We start from the raw sequence: 17968 nt of genomic DNA, 5'->3' as shown, positions 1-17968 counted from the left end.
TTCAACAACATTAGAGTACAGTACTGAGTACAGTATTTCATCCCAGGACCCCCAGAGGGTGACATGATTATTTCTCAATTTTGTGAGTCTAAAGTCCATTGAAGCAAGGACGCCCACACGACTCCAATCTTTCTTAGTTTCTCTGAACATTCTTACCGGGTGCGCAGTCGAGGAAAGTTAACTTTACAATAAATTCTCTAAGGAGAGAATACCAGCACTCACGGACATGTCATTTGGTTTTAGGCACTTTTTATAATTTTATATTCGCACAGTATGCTGCAGAGCAGACAGCACAACGTACGCGTTTCGGCGTATAGCCTTCGTCAGCGTTATACTATGCTGTCAACAGTCAAAAGTGTCACATTTTATAGTGTCCGTAGGGTGCGACACCTTCCTCTGTCCGTGTTGATGCAAATAACATACAGCCAACAAGAACCCAAAAGTGCAGTCATAGTAAACGAATTCACATTATTATATATACACATTCCTTTGAAAATCAATAATGCACTAAATGGCAATCTGAGTCCTTTAGTACGTAGTAGAGAATGTAATGTTCTTTCCTTGATGAGAAGACAGGTTGGGTGGGGGGGGGGGGTGTGTGTGTGTGTGTGTGTGTGTGTGTGTGTGTGTGTGTGTGTGTGTGTGTGTGTGTGTGTGTGTGCGCGTGCGCGTGCGTGCATGAGCGAGCAGGCTTAGTGCTTGGATTTGGGTTGTGTTGTTACTATGGATTTGGCCAGATAGGGTTGGGTTGTTCTCGTTGTGACTAATAAGGCCAGATACTGAGATTAGCTGGAGGAGGAAAAGAACATCTGGGGAATGGGGCCATACTGGCAGCTGCTGTCACTCGTCCTCTTCCTATAGTTAACATGCAAACTCATGCTGAATGATCCCTGCATAATCTCTTGGTGGAATGTCATTTGGTCTTTTGACAATACAATGATGGCCACTGATCAGGGCATCCCCACGAGACTTTACTCATTCTCACTCCAGTTTTCCACTGACACTTTTCTAGTATATTGTACTTTCAAAGCTCCTGTAAGTGTTTTTTACCGATTTCAGAGCACCAGTCCCTCCTCACCATGGGATCCCTTGTAGACACCCTACAGCTATGTATGCCTCTAATGGAACAATTTACAAAGGTCATTTGGTCATTTGGTTTATTAGTATTCTCAGTTGGTTCACAGGTGTTGATAAAGTAATTTCAGAACAATTATCTATTGTTCTATTCATTATCATTGCCATCAGGAATGTCCCCCCTTGCACAGTCTCCACCATAGCATTTGCAGCGAGGAGTCCAAGGCAGGTGATTGTTAGAGCACGTCCCTTGATGAAGGTATATCATTATACGACAACCAGCAGGAAAAAAAATCCCTAGAGAAATACTCAAGCAATCCCTGGCTTCATAAGGGAGGGAGTTGTTTGATGCTGGACATGATGAGCTACACCTTCTTCTTTCGTGTATCTTCGTCATATGTCCACTAGCTCAGTGTCAGAAAGCCACGCCATTGTCTCTGGTCCCACGTGGAAGAGGCCAGCCTCTGAAGGAGGTCGATGATGATGAGCTACACCTGATTTTGTATTTGACAGAATGTAGTCACACTCTACAGTCAAGTCTTATTTTTCATTAAGACCTGACATTTATCTACTCGATCCATATATCGAATAAAGACAACGCGACTCTCATCATAGCCAGCCATCATCGTTTTGAAAACTGCTAAAATCCACTAGAACAGCCCGGATGGCTGCATGGCATAGATGTTCGGGCACCTAGGCTGCTAATCCGATATTGGCAGAACGACATCTGAGATTGCTTAACTCGAAGAATAAGACCAGCATGTCTGAAATTAAACAAATGGAAGGAATTAACAAGGATTCTGCTACATTGGCCATATTTCAATCCTTGGTTTTTCGGCGTTATTATGGATCCCACAGCAGTTCTAGGAAATACCAACCCCCTGCTGCTCAGAACCCCAGGAAAACCCCCCCCTCTGCTGCTCTGGCCTTGCCTCCCCGCAGACAGCTGATTTATCCCAGGTCCCAGCTGTGAAAACTGCACGCACGCCTTAAATTCACACGGCAAAACCTTATATATAACTCTATAGGCAAAATGCCATGCTCGCCTTCAGCTCTTCACTCGCGTTGCCCTAATGGTTTTGCACTCAATGCACTCTTGTTCGGTGGTGTAAAAAGTACTCAAATGTTTTACTTAACCCATTTAGGCCTGACCTCAAAATAAAAAAAGAATCTTCTAAATCCTTCACGATTAAAAGGAAATAGCAGACCTACAAGCTCGTAGCGCACCACTCGGTGGCGCTCTATGAGCTTGTAGATCTGCTATTTTTCAATAGCTAAATTATAACATGTTTAAAACACCAAAAGGGGTTCCCGCCCAAAATGGGTTGTGAAAGTATCATGCAATATAGAACATAGAAATACTCTGCAAGTCCACAATTAAAAAAAGTTATTCGTAGCAAAATGTAAAAGTACCAAGTCCCTTCAAGATTTCAAATGTAGCTTTAAAAATCTTTTGAAATGGCAAATTGTGAGCTAATCAAAATCTACAAAGTAACTGTTCTATTTTTTTAAATAAAGATCCTAATTCTGTACACGTGTTACTTTATGTACTTATTTTTGTGACAGATGTTACACTAATCAGTTCAGCCCAATGGTTCTCATGGACCACTCATCCCTGACCAGTGACCATGCATGGACTCAGTATGGACTCAGTCATACACCAACGTATGTATTCTATTGTTCGTTTGATTGATTGATAATTTATTAGACAATAAAATGCAAACAGTAACAATCTAGGGTACAGTCAAGTACAGCATTGGTCCAAAAGGACAGCACAGAAGAAAGACCTTCCCATGTATTCATTCACCATAACAACAGTGACAACAAACAATTCATATTTCTCAAACACATTAAATCTACATGTACAGGTTGGAATAGAGATACATTGATAAAAAGGGGGGAGGTTGACCTGATGAAAGTGACAGGTGAATGTTCAGACCTCTTTTAAAGGAAACCAGTGATCTGCTTGTTTTGAGGGAAGGGGGCAGGGCATTCCACCCTTGAGTGGCAGTGCTGTGAAAGGTGAATGTATCCATTATTTTGTTCTGAAGACGGGTGGCACCAGATCATTATTTACGCTCCCTCTAGTATTATGGCTGTGGGAGTTGCTCCCCTTTTGAGGTAATCGGTCAAGTAAATGGGCACTGAGGGCATGGAGGGTATAGAGCTGCATTTACAATCTTGAATGCTAGTCCCATTTTCAGTTTCTTGACTCTTGAATGTCCTGAGAGCACTCTTGTTAACAAAGGAGGAGATTCTGCCCAAGAATCTTGTTCTTTGATTTACTCTTTTGATCGCTCTTGTTGCCATGCCTTCACCCGTCAGTTTATTGTCCAGGATACAGCCCAGATATGTAACTTCTTCTTCACTATAGTTTACTATGTCATCAATTCTGACCTTTCAAAATAAAGGTAGTGGGTCGCACACACCAAGACTTCAGTTCAAATTGTTTATTTCATATTTGTCCTGTTCAAATATGAAATGTTGTATGTTTTGAACGGGTAGCACACCTACAGTCAGAGCGCGGTGGTCACATGAAGAGTAATCAATTCTGACCTTGAAATCCTTTACATTTACCCTATTAAGGGAATGGTTGAACCCCAAAATAATGGATTCTGTTTTACCAAGATTCAATGAGAGTTTATCTGTAAGCCAAGTTCGGATTTTGGTCAGTTGTGTTTTGTCTTCACCCGAAATCAGGAGTGCTGAGTCGTCGGCAAACAGGAACAATTCACAATTACACGCAGCACTCATGTCATTAATGTATAATAGGAATAATAGCGTCCCTAGTATGCTTCCTTGGGGCACCCCACAGTTCACTGAGAGGGGGGAGGACATGGTTCCATTTATGTCGCGCTTGATGTAGTCGTTCAAATACAATAGGCAATAGTCAGTGGAGTGGGATGTTCTGAATCCAGCTAGACTGGAACTCGAACAGGAGATTGCGTTCGCCTAGGTAGCTGTTGATCTGTTCGTAAATTAGTCTCTCTATGGCCTTTGATGTGGAACTCAGTATTGAGTTGTATTATTTAAGTATCATGATTCATGTTCTTTATTGCTTTTTGCTTGTGGATAATCAATGAAACCACTCACACTTGGTTATGCAGTATTTCAACTAGTAGACCTACAAGCTCGACACAGCGGTGTCAGCTGAGAGAGTGGGCTCTAGGAAAGAGTGGGCACCGATGTAAAATTTGCCATTTGGTCAAAAATGTTAAAAAATAAAACTGTATTTAAAACTGTATTTAAATAATAATTGAATGTCACTAGTGAGGGACATTCAAGGTGGCAAATGCTATCATGTTTTTTTTAAAGGTCTATATCCCTAGATAATATTTCAACATGATAGCAGGTCCCAAGTGGTAGCTTAGTTGCAGTTATCAGCCTTCAAAGACATCAAAAATAGATTCTGTCTTTCACTCACTTTAACCAATGAACATCATCATAATCATCACTGTCATATCAACATCAATTATTCAGTATTCATCATTATCATCATATAATTTCTCCTCTTCCTTCTGATTGCTGCAGGTTTGTAGCTTGCACATTTCTGTGCACTTTAATTTGTTGGCAAGACAGGAGCAATCTGAAAGCTTGCAGGTCCGTACACACAAGTTCCAGCACTGCCATTTGTGCTGGTGGCCCAGCACGAATCCAAATCCAGTCTAAAATCAGCATACCTAAAAGAATAAGAGATGTCATACTGTATGTCATATCAGTTAGGAGCCCAAATTACTATGAATTTCAGATTGCTGGGCATGGGGGGTCAGATCAACATGTGGAATAAATTCTGTACTGGCCATATATGGAGCATGCATGGACGCGAGCATGGACTGCTACTCATGCTCTCAACCAGCTGCGCTGACTCTGCATGAACCGTTCTGGTTGGGAAATAGGACTGTTTTCATGTGTGCTTCTACAGCCCTATTCTTGTGCTTTGCTTCTAGTATATGCCTTGTTGTGTTAGGGCCATATACTGTACATGTGCCTATTTCCAGGCTCCATCAAGCCAACTATCTTCTATCTATGGTGTTGGGTCCAAGCTTATCGGTCTTCCAGTGATCATGCAGTTGATCCCTTGTGTCTGATTCAAGACAATGCAATCAAATGCAAAGCACAAAGACCTTCTCAGATGCCAGGATTGAGCTATATGCTGACCAGATAGGGATATTCGGGTGTGGTGGAGGTAGGACTGCTGTTTCCTCAGATCTTTCAGAGGGCAACTGGTCATTTCAATAAGTAGTGACTGCTAAGCCCTCAGGGACATCTAGAAACCCCAAGAGAGTGACAGGTCATCTGTTGACATGGTGTCCACGACAGGGACATCCTCAGCTTCATTTGTGCGCATGAAGACTTGAAAGTAGCCAGACCAGTCATCAAGGTTACATTTAACTTAATTATGACAAGACATTATTTTATGTACTTCAAAACAGACTTAGACTGTAAGATCCTTCTAAAAAAAATGTAAAGCAAAACATATAATAGCTATTTATGGGTTTCAGCCTAATTATTTCATAATTTGTGCAAATATGCTAAATGACAAAAGGTTGAATAATTTAGTCATGGCAATATATGAATTTCAGGACATGTAGCCTATAGACTCAGAGTCTAAGAGAGACTAAGATAATCCTTGACTAAATGTGTTTTTTTTTAAACTTTTTGACCTCATTTCTTTGACGACTTATGCAAATTATGCAAATTAACGGCTTGGGCTGGAAGTTTGTAAACGATAAAACTTTCCTTTGTCCATATTGCGGTTATGTTAATTATACATGTAGTCCAGATGAGAACGGTAGAGAAAAAGACACCCAGAGAAAGCTGCGTATATTATAGGCTAGCCTAGATGCATATGTGGCATAATCATTCAGTAGGCAGGCATGGGCATAATCAACTGTAGCTGATGTTTTTCTTTCTTTTCATTCCAAATCATTACAATTTTAATGATTTTATATAGGCCTACTAATATTCTCATATCCTCTTCTGCCAGAAGTAGGCTACAAAGTATACATAAGCATGAGATTAATAGTTTGCAGATCTTAAAACTCACAACGAGGGGCATTGTGAATGCATTGTGAATTTATGAGTTTGACTTTGGAGATTGAATATATATTCGCTGGTGCGCAACACCTCTGAATGTCAGATAATTGCTCGTTTAGATTGATTCCACCTGCTGCACAGCACATCCCTAAGGAATATGGACAGTAAACAATGTGCTTATCCTACCTGGGGTCTCTCAATGCAAAACCGTTTTGAAGTTACACAAAGAATGTTTAATTTCCACCCAAGAAGAGAAGCACTTTTATGAGGTCCATGCATGCTGTGCAGTGTGCACTGCAGTCAGAACTGCCTGAGAGGAATGGATGGAGAGACTATCTTGTATAGCCTATATACTAATCTATTATACACTACACCATTTAATAGTAACAATAATGTAGAAGATCATCTGTTTTTTTCTTGTCTTTCCAGATTGGTAATCACCATAATTTAGGCTAAATCTCCTAAAATAGCTCATCTACAAGCTCACTGCATGGCTGCAGATCGGCTATTTTCTGAGAAGAGATTTATAGGCCTATTTGCAAATATAAAATAGCTGTGAGTGATACTGGAGGTGGAAAGCCTGGTTACGTGAGGTTAGTTTGGAGGGGGCGAGGGGACAATTGCATCACCGTTTCAGCAAATAGGCCGCATTCTTTGTACACATGGAGACGACACATTTGCGTCTCCAAACTTTCCCACTCTGGAAGTTGGTTTCAAAATTAGGGTTAAGTCCCCCAAAACGCTGTCTCTGTGTGACAAAATGGGCAGATCGGCTAAATACTTGCCTGAGTAACGCAGAATACGTCCTCGTCTGGACAGCACCTGACTCTTAGATCACCTTTCTAAGTTCAGTAAAGCAAAGTTATAGCCATTTCTTGTTTCGGGGAATAATTAGCTAATTATGCTAATGTATAACTATTGTAGGCCTACATGTTTATATACTTTTATAACGTACTTTTTATGCCATAGCATTTGTGTGTGTGTAATTATAAGTGTGAATCAAACTTAATTGTATACATATACCATCTACAGTAAACTGCACAAAATCCTACTCTGCATATAATGGGAGTTAATGGAGAAACAATGATCGTCCCAAAAAAGTATTAAAACTCATTTGAAAATGCTATCATGTCTGAAAGTACTTATATGGACCCAACAAACAAAATGGTAGCCAAGAGATTTTGCCACCAAAAATGTCTCTCACTTCTGGTCTGGCCCATGGACTATTGTCAATTCTGTTGAAATGTCAGCTTGTGACGTTCACATACTTTACAGTAAGTGGATTAGCCAGTGCACGTACACAGCAGTCAATAAACACACACACAGTCTTACCAACCAATACCATTTTCACACAATCTCTAATGAGATATAGATATGAACACAAGCAGGCAAGATTTAACGATTCAGGTTGATTGACATGGGATTATAAGTGAGCATTAGGGGAAGGAGGGTGGCAGTGGAAGACAAAGGAAAATAAATACACTGCGTAGCCTCAAGACTATTGCTGTTCACCGCTGACGACTAATGCCTAGACTATGGCTTCACCCATGCAGAGAGGGGGAGGGAGTTGAAGATGGATGCAGGAGGTGATGGTAAGCACCAAGGACAGCAGAAACCTTTTAGAAACCAAAGGTTTCTGCTGTCCTTGGTGCTTCATCTGTTGGAGTAGTTTAAACAGACAGAATACAGGATAGGTAGGCACTAGGGACATCTAAGCACCTTGGTGTAAAATGTACTATTTTGTCCAAAATGTCAAAACTATTTATATTTGAAAAATGGTCTTAAGTAATGTAAAGTATACTACATGATGTGAACATGCATGGTATTGGTATTTGGTATCAGACTTAATTCTATCCTTCAACTTTTTGTTAATGCCCCAAAATGACTGGAATCACTGGATATACAGATTTTGTAGCAATTAGAAATAGTAGACCTTAATTGTAGAAATGTTTAAGCATGCTCTAATCCCATATACTTTACATGACTTAAAAACATAGCCAATTTAACACTGAGGTGTACACTCTGCCTTGGTGCCCACAGCTGTCCTGTATACCGTTTAAACTACTCCAACAGCTGGTCATGCATTGGCACTGACGTCATGAGACAAAATGAAAACTTGGGCTCAGTATCAGACCTCCTCAACCCAATGTCTCTGAATACTGTTTAGGACCCAGCGTAGCAACGATGGAGAGGAATGGTGCCTGGTAGGGTTTGTGTGTTCTTCTGAATGTGACTGGAGAAGAACAATATAGGCTACTGTACATCCTACCTCTATTTGTGGGTACGAGAATGAAATGTGTAATTAACGTGTCTTCATCACACTTTTTGGACATACTTTTAATGCAATTAGATGTTATACAGTATGTGGCACTGCCGTCACTCGTCCTCTGCCAGTATAAAATAGACGAACACGCCCCCTCTGTCTAGCATATCTCTCACACTGACACATTCACATTCACTGAGGGTCTCGCTCCCCCCCCGAGGGTCTCGCTCCCCCCCCGAACCACAACCACTGCCATCCCAAGGAAGGGTTTAGCTTTAATTGCTCGACAGATTGACAGAAGGAGGGAAGGCTAGGTGCTGCTGAGGGCTCAGAGTGAGACAGGTGTGACCGTGCACAGAATGCATTACTTATGAATGCCTGTAGTGATGAAATATTGACTATGTTTCTAAGAGTGCTTATCTGTGGCAAAAAGCAATGTCCTTCCATTTGGGTAAAATTGTAATTTTGTGGCTGTAATTTTCTCTTTTTATCTGCCTCTGCATCCAAGGTGAATGAAAATGAATCTGTTCCCTCGGGAAGTATGGGCAGGCTCCCACTTGCTTCCAGTAAAGAGGGAGGAGGACTCTTTAAGTCTGATTCATCTGCTTTCTCATTAACTCTTAAGATTCTTTCTTTGTGATGCTAATTCTTGGAGCTTGGCACCTCTAATCACTTTTAAAAGAGATTATAGATTAATCAAAAAAAGGATCAAAATGAAGTACTCATGCTTTTAAAATACAATTAAACTTTGATAGAAGTTTGGTTTGTGTAGTTACCTTGCCATGATGTGACTCAAATATTGGGAACATATTTAGTACTTTCGACCGCTGTAGGTGTAACTATTTGTTACCTACCTACTTTATGCATATAAACACCTAGTATTATTAAGTATGGTTCAAGTTTCTATCTATATAAGAAATACAGTTTTAAGAAAAATAAATCATGTGATGAAAAAAAAGGTATATAAATTATAAAATATGTTATACAGTATAATTATTCTGTAAACGGTGGAATCTCAATATCTCTGTGAAGGAACGTTTGAAATGTCTAATTATTAGGTGTAACTATTTGCTACCTATCTACTTTATGCATGTAAACACCTAGAATTATGAAGTATGGTTCAAGTTTCTATCTTTATTTTCAAAGAAAAATAAATCATTGATATGTGATGAAAAAAAGTATATAAACTGAATTCAAATATATTATACAGTATAATTATTGTATTACTTATTGTAAATTGTCAATTGTTTTAAATGTATTTCATGTTGGACTATAGTGATATTAATACTAAATCATGATCAGAGTAATATGTGTCTAACTTCAATTTCTGTAATAATACTTTCACATTTGTTAAAATATACATGATCTAAAATACTTCCGTAATCTGTAGTTGGATTTGTATTTAATTGTTTAAAGCCTAATCTTGACATGTAGGTCTTTATACTTCTTTCTATCTCAGTATTATGGTCTTCATTGAAATCTCCTATTATCATAATTGCAGAAATATCCTGCTTTAAGTTTGAATTATTTCAATGGAAATATCTTCTTTTATAGCAAACATAACTCCCCCACCTATATATTTTTCTCTGTCATTCCTGATTGTATTGTAATTCGTGTTCGTAGTTTTTAATTTAAAAGTAATGTTATTATTTTTCTTTAAGTGTGTTTCAGTAAAAGCTATTAGATCCAACATTTCGAGTTTATATCACACGTATACTATATACATAATCAGTAAAAAATAAAATAGCAACTTGTGCCTGATCTGCTGGGACCAGAGTACGTGGTGTGTATATGTATGACTAGCTCTCAATGATGACGTAAGACATACGTATACATATACGTATACATATACATATACTATATAGAGTTTGTAGTTGTAAATTGATTAGCGGTATACTGTGGTTACTTTGCACCAAAAACCATGACAGCCGTCCCGCCATTTGATGTTTATGCAAGAAAACAGCAAATCTGTGCCTGGTTTGCTGGGACCAGATTACACAATTGACCATATTTCTTACGTCATCATTGAGAGCTAGTCATACATATACACATTACACAACACGTACTCTGGTCCCAGCAGATCAGGCACAATTTGCTATTTTATGTTATACTGATTATGTATATAGTATACGTATGACTAGCTGTAAATGATGACGTAGGACATACGTATACATATACATATACTATATAGAGTGTGTAGTTGTAAGTTGATTAGCGGTATACTGTGGTTACTTTGCGCCAAAAACCGTGACAGCTGTCCCGCCATTTGATGTTTATGCAAGAAAACATCAAATCTGTGCCTGGTTTGCTGGGACCAAACGACCACAAATGACCATATTTCTTACGTCATCATTAAGAGCTAGTCATACATACAGTATACACACCACGTACTCTGGTCCCAGCAGATCAGACACAATTTGCTATTTTATTTTTACTGATTATGTATATAGTATACGTATGACTAGCTCTAAATGATGACGTAAGAGATATGGTCATTTGTGGTCGTTTGGTCCCAGCAAAACAGGCACAGATTTGATTTTCTTGTTTTTCTGCATAAACATCGAATGGCGGGACAGCTGTCACGGCGGAAGAGACCGGGCGAAATTATTACTTGCGCGCTCTGCTTGCGCAAGTAATTATTATTATTATTATCGCTACTGCAGGTCGCATTTACTATGAAATCGTACGTCAGTCAGTCAGTCAGTGTATCACTCAAAATCCCCATACATGGTGCCCAGGTCTCGTGACATCACATGACATCATCAGTGATGGAGATGCCTGATGTCATAGTAAATGTGACCTGTTGTCGCAATTAAGCCCATATATGGAGATCCCTGATGTCATCAATATTGGCCAGCAACTCTACATCTGACCTCAAACCACAAACCCTTTGATCTCCATATATGGAGATCAAAGGGTTTGTGTAATGTCAGAACCTGTTCTGACATTACATATGTTGAAAGTGAAACTAGCTCTTTCAGAGCCTTGCCATAATGACAATAAAGGCACACACACCCCCAGCAGAAGCTCTGCTGTCTGTGGTGTAATTTAAATCTCCAAATCTGGGCACGCTTTCAGCCACAAGCCTTAATAATAATGTTTCAAAGACATAAAGTCATGGAGTCATTTGTGAGTTTATGAACACAACAATTGATGGTGGAACTGTCTGAAATGGAAGAGCTAAACTCGAGCACCAAATTGGTCAGGGACAGGTGTCCCAAAGCACCCGCTTCGAATGTGATCAACCGATAATCACCAGTAGGTTACATATCAAGACGATCTTATCGACCTACTGCATTTAGTCTGGGAGCCTACTGGCTGCGATTAGGAAACACGGAAGTGACTGCGCTGCTCTGTGCTTGCGGTTATGTTTAGGTCCTGTTCTGTTCCTGTTCTGACATTCCATATGTTGATCTGACCTCATCCAACTCTGTACACTCAAGACACGCTCTATATATGCAACAGTACAGCTGTCTGCAGTCTGCGTGCACGTTTCTCGCCCTCAGGCGTCTTACTGGTGGTTATTACTTGCGCAAGCAGAGCGTGCAAGTAATGTTTTTTGTCCGGTGCTCCAATGCGTATGTCCCGTGGCAGCGTATGACGTAATGATTAATTTGTGCTTGATATGTCATTGGTGTCAGATTACATACATACATGTATACATAGGAGCATTACCTTTAAACAGTCTATGCCTTTAATCCACCCGACACTGAAACATATCATTATTACGTCACCATCGAGAGCCAGTTATACCCTGGCATTGGTACATATCTTCATCACGTCATATGCTGCTACGGGACATACACATCAAACGACCCAAGTAACCACAGTATACTGCTAATCAACTTACTTGTGCAAGCAGAGCGTGCAAGTAATGTTGTTTCTCCAGTGCTCCGATGCATAAATCCAACTACAGATTACGGAAGTATTTTAGATCATGTATATTTTAACAAATATGAAAATACCATTACAAACATTGAAGTTAGAGACACCTATTACTCAGACCATGATTTAGTATTGATATCACTATGATCCAAAATTAAATACAATTAAAGCAATCTTATTGAAAGTTTAAAATAAATAATATTATACTATACGAGTATACGTCATAACATATTTATTTACTAAAAACTAATCTAAAAAAAATCATCTGATATCCATGTTTTCTTTTTCTTTGAGAAACTACAAGTTGATCCTGGACACTTCTAAATTGATGGGACTGTATTTCTTTTATAGATAGAAGCTTTTATCATACTTCAAAATACTATTTTTGACCTCCAAAACCTAGGTACGTAGCACATAGCTAAACCTAATAATTAAATATTGAAACCGTTATTTCACAGAGAGGCTGAGATTTGAAAGTTCGTAGCGGTCGACAGTACTTGCTTGCTCTGCTTGCGCACTAGTAGGCCAGTAGGCAAGACTGCAAAACAACAGCAATACAATATTATACAAGATAATAATTACTTTTTTAGTGTACGAAAAATAAATAAATTGATAAAAAAAAAAGATTCATGAATAAAAAATAAGGTTAAAAGTGCAGGCAAGACACATTCTAACCTTTTGTTGAAAAACTGGAAAGACGTTAAAAATGTCATTCGCAATGTCAAGCGTCTAATCTACAGTGAAGTCCAATTGCTCCGTGTTTGGGGGAGGGAAGCTCCTACCTGTCAGCAGGGATTATTTAGCGGGAAGCGCAGTAGGGCAAATGTTCTCTACACTCCTCACTGGTGGCAGGTGAGTCAGTAAGATTCAATAGAAGAGAGGGGAGAAATCAATTGGCATAATGACTACCGGTAAATTAGGGAGAAAAGGGTAAAAAGAAAAAGAGGAAAAAATATGTAACATATTCACAACACAAAAACATATAAAATAGACAAAATAAGTTAAACATTACAGCGAAGAAGAAGAAATAGAAGAAGACATCTCAATGCAAGGCAGCATGTTTATTCATGCAGTATGATTCATGGGGTTCCTCTGAGACTTATCTTGGTTTAGAACAAATTGAGCTCTGGCAGTGCAGAGCACTTTACACACTTTTCGATCTCATTTACACACTGCAATCGATACTGCTAACTAGCTATAGCTCATTACAAATGCAAAATCACAAAACTTTCAGCCCTCGTTTAGGTGTTTGTCATTGAGCCCTGAGAATGGTTTGTTAATTAATCAGGGGACATGACACCTCGCAGGGGACACACAAACTATGGCGGAGTTGCAAATGAGTGTGGGCTCAGCTCCACATGCTGTATTTCATGGGTTGATTGTAGGAAGGGATGTTTAAGCTTTGATGTATTGCATGAAGAGATTTGCAACGTTATCAGAGGCTGTCCGCCATGATTAATCAACTGCCGAGGAAAATGCACTGGAACAGCCAATTAAGAGTCTGGTCACCTTTCCACAATTTTACTACTTCTGCACTGGCCAATCAATGGACTAAACAATCCATAGCCATCTGTAGCATAGCCAAGATTAGTTAATTATGCAAAAGCTCTATCTATTGGTAGCTTTTGATGAAGGAGCTATCATGCAGCTCTTTAAATGTGTTTTCCTTTTTGGATTATCTGTTATTGTCTCTGCCAGACGGTAGAGCTGTCTGAGCTAATCTCCAGCACCGTTAGCCCTGCCCAATTGTAGCAAAACTGCATGTGCACACACTCTCTCTGGATGCCAGGGGTACAGGCTTTATTTCCGACATACTATTGATTCGAAACCTCAATCCCTAACCTAACCATAACCACAAGCACGGGAGCAGCGCATGTCGCACCATCGCATTTTCGCATCGCATGTCCCTGCGCTTCAGACCTTTGGTGGATCTTTGTGCACACCCTGGATGCCAGACCAGAACCCCTGCCCTAATTTTCTTCAGATCTGCCTGTTATATTTTATGAACAAAATGCCTCAAATCGTGAATTGTCCGATTGTCGTGAAACTTTGCATGCACATGCCACTCTTTTCACATTGTGCTGTTACAGACTAGAGCCACTAGGAGGCAGATTATTGCTAAACAATGTTTTTTATATTACTCCTACAAGACTGATCTGTCAGATTTTTCATATTCCATCCCGATTGGAGAACTGCTCGTCCACAATAACCTACCAGTAATGGTAGTACCTGACCTGGCTGAGACCTGTGCAGATTTTTTTGGTTTTGGTTTCAATGAGCTATTTTCACATAATTCAAAATCTGATTTCAGAGGTGAAAGGTCAAATTGGCAAAGTTGTTAAAGGTTTTATGACATTAATTTTCATTTATTTTTCTTTTTCTTTTAGGTTTTATGACCTCAATTACACCCAAAAAACCTGAACTTTGAACATTCAGTGGATTTTCTGTGGTCTGAAGTTTTCTTTGGGGTTTTTTGGGCCTTTTGAGCTACAATGAAAACAGGCAACACAGTGAAACAGTGACATCTGCTGGCAAATCCCATTGACATATATGGGATTTGCAGTAAGTGATGTCACTTACTGCCGGCAAATCAGAGCACCTGTTTGAGCCAGAAAACCCCAGATCACAGAAAATCTACTGAATGTTAAAAGTTCATGTTTTTTGGGTGCAATTGAGATTAGAAAACCAAAAAAAAACAAGAACAATTCCAAAACCTTTTTTTTAATGTCACAATCCCTTTAAGGGGACGGGGACGAAGACGACGACGGCTTGAGATCTATTAGTGATTGTAAGACTTCAGTAACCGATCGAGGGCTTACATAGACGCAATTTAGAAACATAGCATCCATTGGGTCACAGTAAAACAACAAAAGACGTGTGTCACCAGACTTTCCACCTCACCTCGGAGTGACATTTGCAGCCCCTCACCTCTGTACAAAGTGTGCATGAACTTTCTGTTGTAGCCAACGTGTCCAAAATCACACCAACCCCAGCAAGGCGCCTTTGTTTGGTCCCCCATTAGTAAGTCGGCAAAACCGGTTTCACCCATTGGCTCGAGTTGCACGTCACTGCCCCCGCTCGTGATGCTAATTGTCCAACAAAAAAAATCCACGCTACGTGCCATATGTGTTGGGAGTCTGATTCCATGAAAATTTAATACATTGCCAATACTTCAAGCGGTCCCTATAGTAGATGCATGAGGCTTTTCCCGTATTTCAGTCACATCTCTCTCGCTCTCTCTCTTGCAGATACTTTGCAGGTTAAACAGTGTGTAGGCAGGTTAGGGGGCCGAGGCTGCAGTCATTAATCCAGACGGGAAGAACGTGGCCTTACCTCTTGACATTCCATCTGCTGCTGCTCCCCTAGTACCATCTCCACCCGTTTCCACTCCCCAGTGTCTCAGAACCCTAATTGTCTCCACCAGGCCGAAGGCATGGGGGGAGAGTATGTTTTGCACTCCGTCCGTCCGTCCGTCCGTCCGTCCGTGTGTCCGTCCGTGTGTGTGTCCGTGAGCAGCTAATCTCCGGCACCGTTAAAACCCGGTCGATGCCAAATTTTGCACACACACTCCCTGGATGCCAACGATGAACCTCTGCCCCAAAATTTCCAGAACGGCCTGTTATAGCGCCACCAGGAGGCCGCTTTGTGCAAAACAAGTTGGTCGATGCCAAATTTTGCACACACACTCCCTGGATGCCAACGATGAACCTCTGCCCCAACATTTCCAGAACGGCCTGTTATAGCGCCACCAGGAGGCCGCTTTGTGCAAAAGAAGTTTTTGCACAGTACACCTACAGATTTTGTCCAAACATCGCGCAAATTGGTACACAGTCTCTCTAGAGCCATTCAACGAAACGGGTCTTTCAGATTTCTCAGACTCCATCCTGATTGGTTAAGATTGGCTTCCAAAGTTCACAGGAGTGCTCAGTTTCAAACAAAATTCTGCAAATCATGAACACATCGCGTGATTTCCGTGAAATTGTGCACGCACATTCCCACTAGGCCGAGGAAGAAATGCCACATGAACAATTTCAACTCAGCCTCAAGGTGGCGCTATAACTGGCCGAAAAGTGTTTTTACCTCTAACTGCACGGATCTGTGGATAACTTTGTATGCCAACTCCCTAGAGGCCAAGGAAGAACCTTTGCCTGGAATTTTTTACTTTTGTTGCCCTTTTATCCAACCACCAGATGAAGGCAAGCTGCAATGTCCTACATTCCTATCCTGGTGGAGACCTGTGCCCAGAAGGGCACTTTTTCTAGTTCCATTATGAAGTGGAAGTGTTGAGCCGCGAGGGGGCTGAGCCTTTTATAGCCTATTTGTCTTTCCATTAATCAGAGTGAGCAGGGGTGTTTATTATTATTTTGCTATGGTGTTGCCATAGTAGCAGTCAGCTGTTTTCTGTTATTGCCGCTACCATTAACCACTTAATCTCTCGTCGTACGACAAACAGTGGAAATAGCCGCTCTACATGCTCACAACATGTCGCATGGCGATGCGTTGAGTTTGTGGGGTTAATATGGTTAATTGATTTGGTCCAGATGTTTTTGCATATCCGTGTCAGCCAAAATAACCAAGAAAGCACCTGTTTGCACTTGCACAGACATGCATACACCTGCCATCATACATCCCAAGATGCATGATGCAACAAATATGCCACTATACACAAATACAGTAAGCCTTATACCAAATGTAAGGGATAATGCATTGGGGGCATGTCCGTTATGAGAAAGTAGCCTATCAACAGGGCAACAGCCCAAGTGCTGCGCTCTATAGCTCGCTATGGGAAGAACTCTCTAGGCGGGTGATCATACAGAAGCATTACGTATACACTCACAGGCAAGAATTGTCATGTGGACAAAAGGCTCCAGGCGGCGGGATCTAGGCGACTGTCCCGCATGACTTACCTCATTCCAAGCGGACTTCGCTCCAGAGGATTGACTCTTCTGAAGAGATAGATCAAGTTTTTTGTTTTCTCTCTATGAGCATGATTGTGTGCTCAAAGTAGCTATAGCTAACCGCTCGAAGCTCGACGTGCGGTACCCTTGCATCAAAGGTTCCGTGAACAGATCTCTGCAACAGGCTACCCATGTGGACCGCGTACGATGTCATCAACCACCACGGCCAGTGTTCGTTGTGTGAGTAAAGGTGTCAAAAGACGATCTTGGCGGCGAATGAGTTGGTGTAACTTAACATGGTGGGATGTTATGTCCTGATCAGAATGGAAAACACCACGACAATGTGCTACATCAACAAGCAAGTGGGACTCCGGTCCGACTCCCTGTTCTACCACGCAAGCTGATCCTGTGGGACCTGGTCCGTGAGTGGTAGAATCTGGTGCTCGCCCGGGCGAGCACCGTCTGGTGCATCGCTTTATACGAAGGGCGGCAGTTGCCTTCATAAGGAGGAGCCCAAGACCCTGGTCCCTGCATGGAACCTGGCAATGGTACTGGACGCCCTGTCCCGACAGCCCTTCGAGTCCCTCGAGGGGATCTCGATGAAGCTGCTGTCCCTTAAAACTACATTTCTTCTGGCAGTTGTAACCGCCAAAAGGAAGTGACCTTCATGCACTCGTGGGAGAAGAATTCGAGGAACTATCTTGCCCCTTGCGTCCCGGTGGAGCTCCACGACTACACCTCCTCTTCTTTATTCCACTATTGCAGGATCTCTGTGTAACAGTGGCTTCTGTCTAGGAATATTTTTTTTCTC

Source organism: Protomyctophum parallelum (genome assembly GCF_964188405.1).
Source record: "Protomyctophum parallelum genome assembly, chromosome: 12".
Lineage (NCBI taxonomy): Eukaryota > Metazoa > Chordata > Actinopteri > Myctophiformes > Myctophidae > Protomyctophum > Protomyctophum parallelum.
This window is presented reverse-complemented; position numbering follows the sequence as displayed.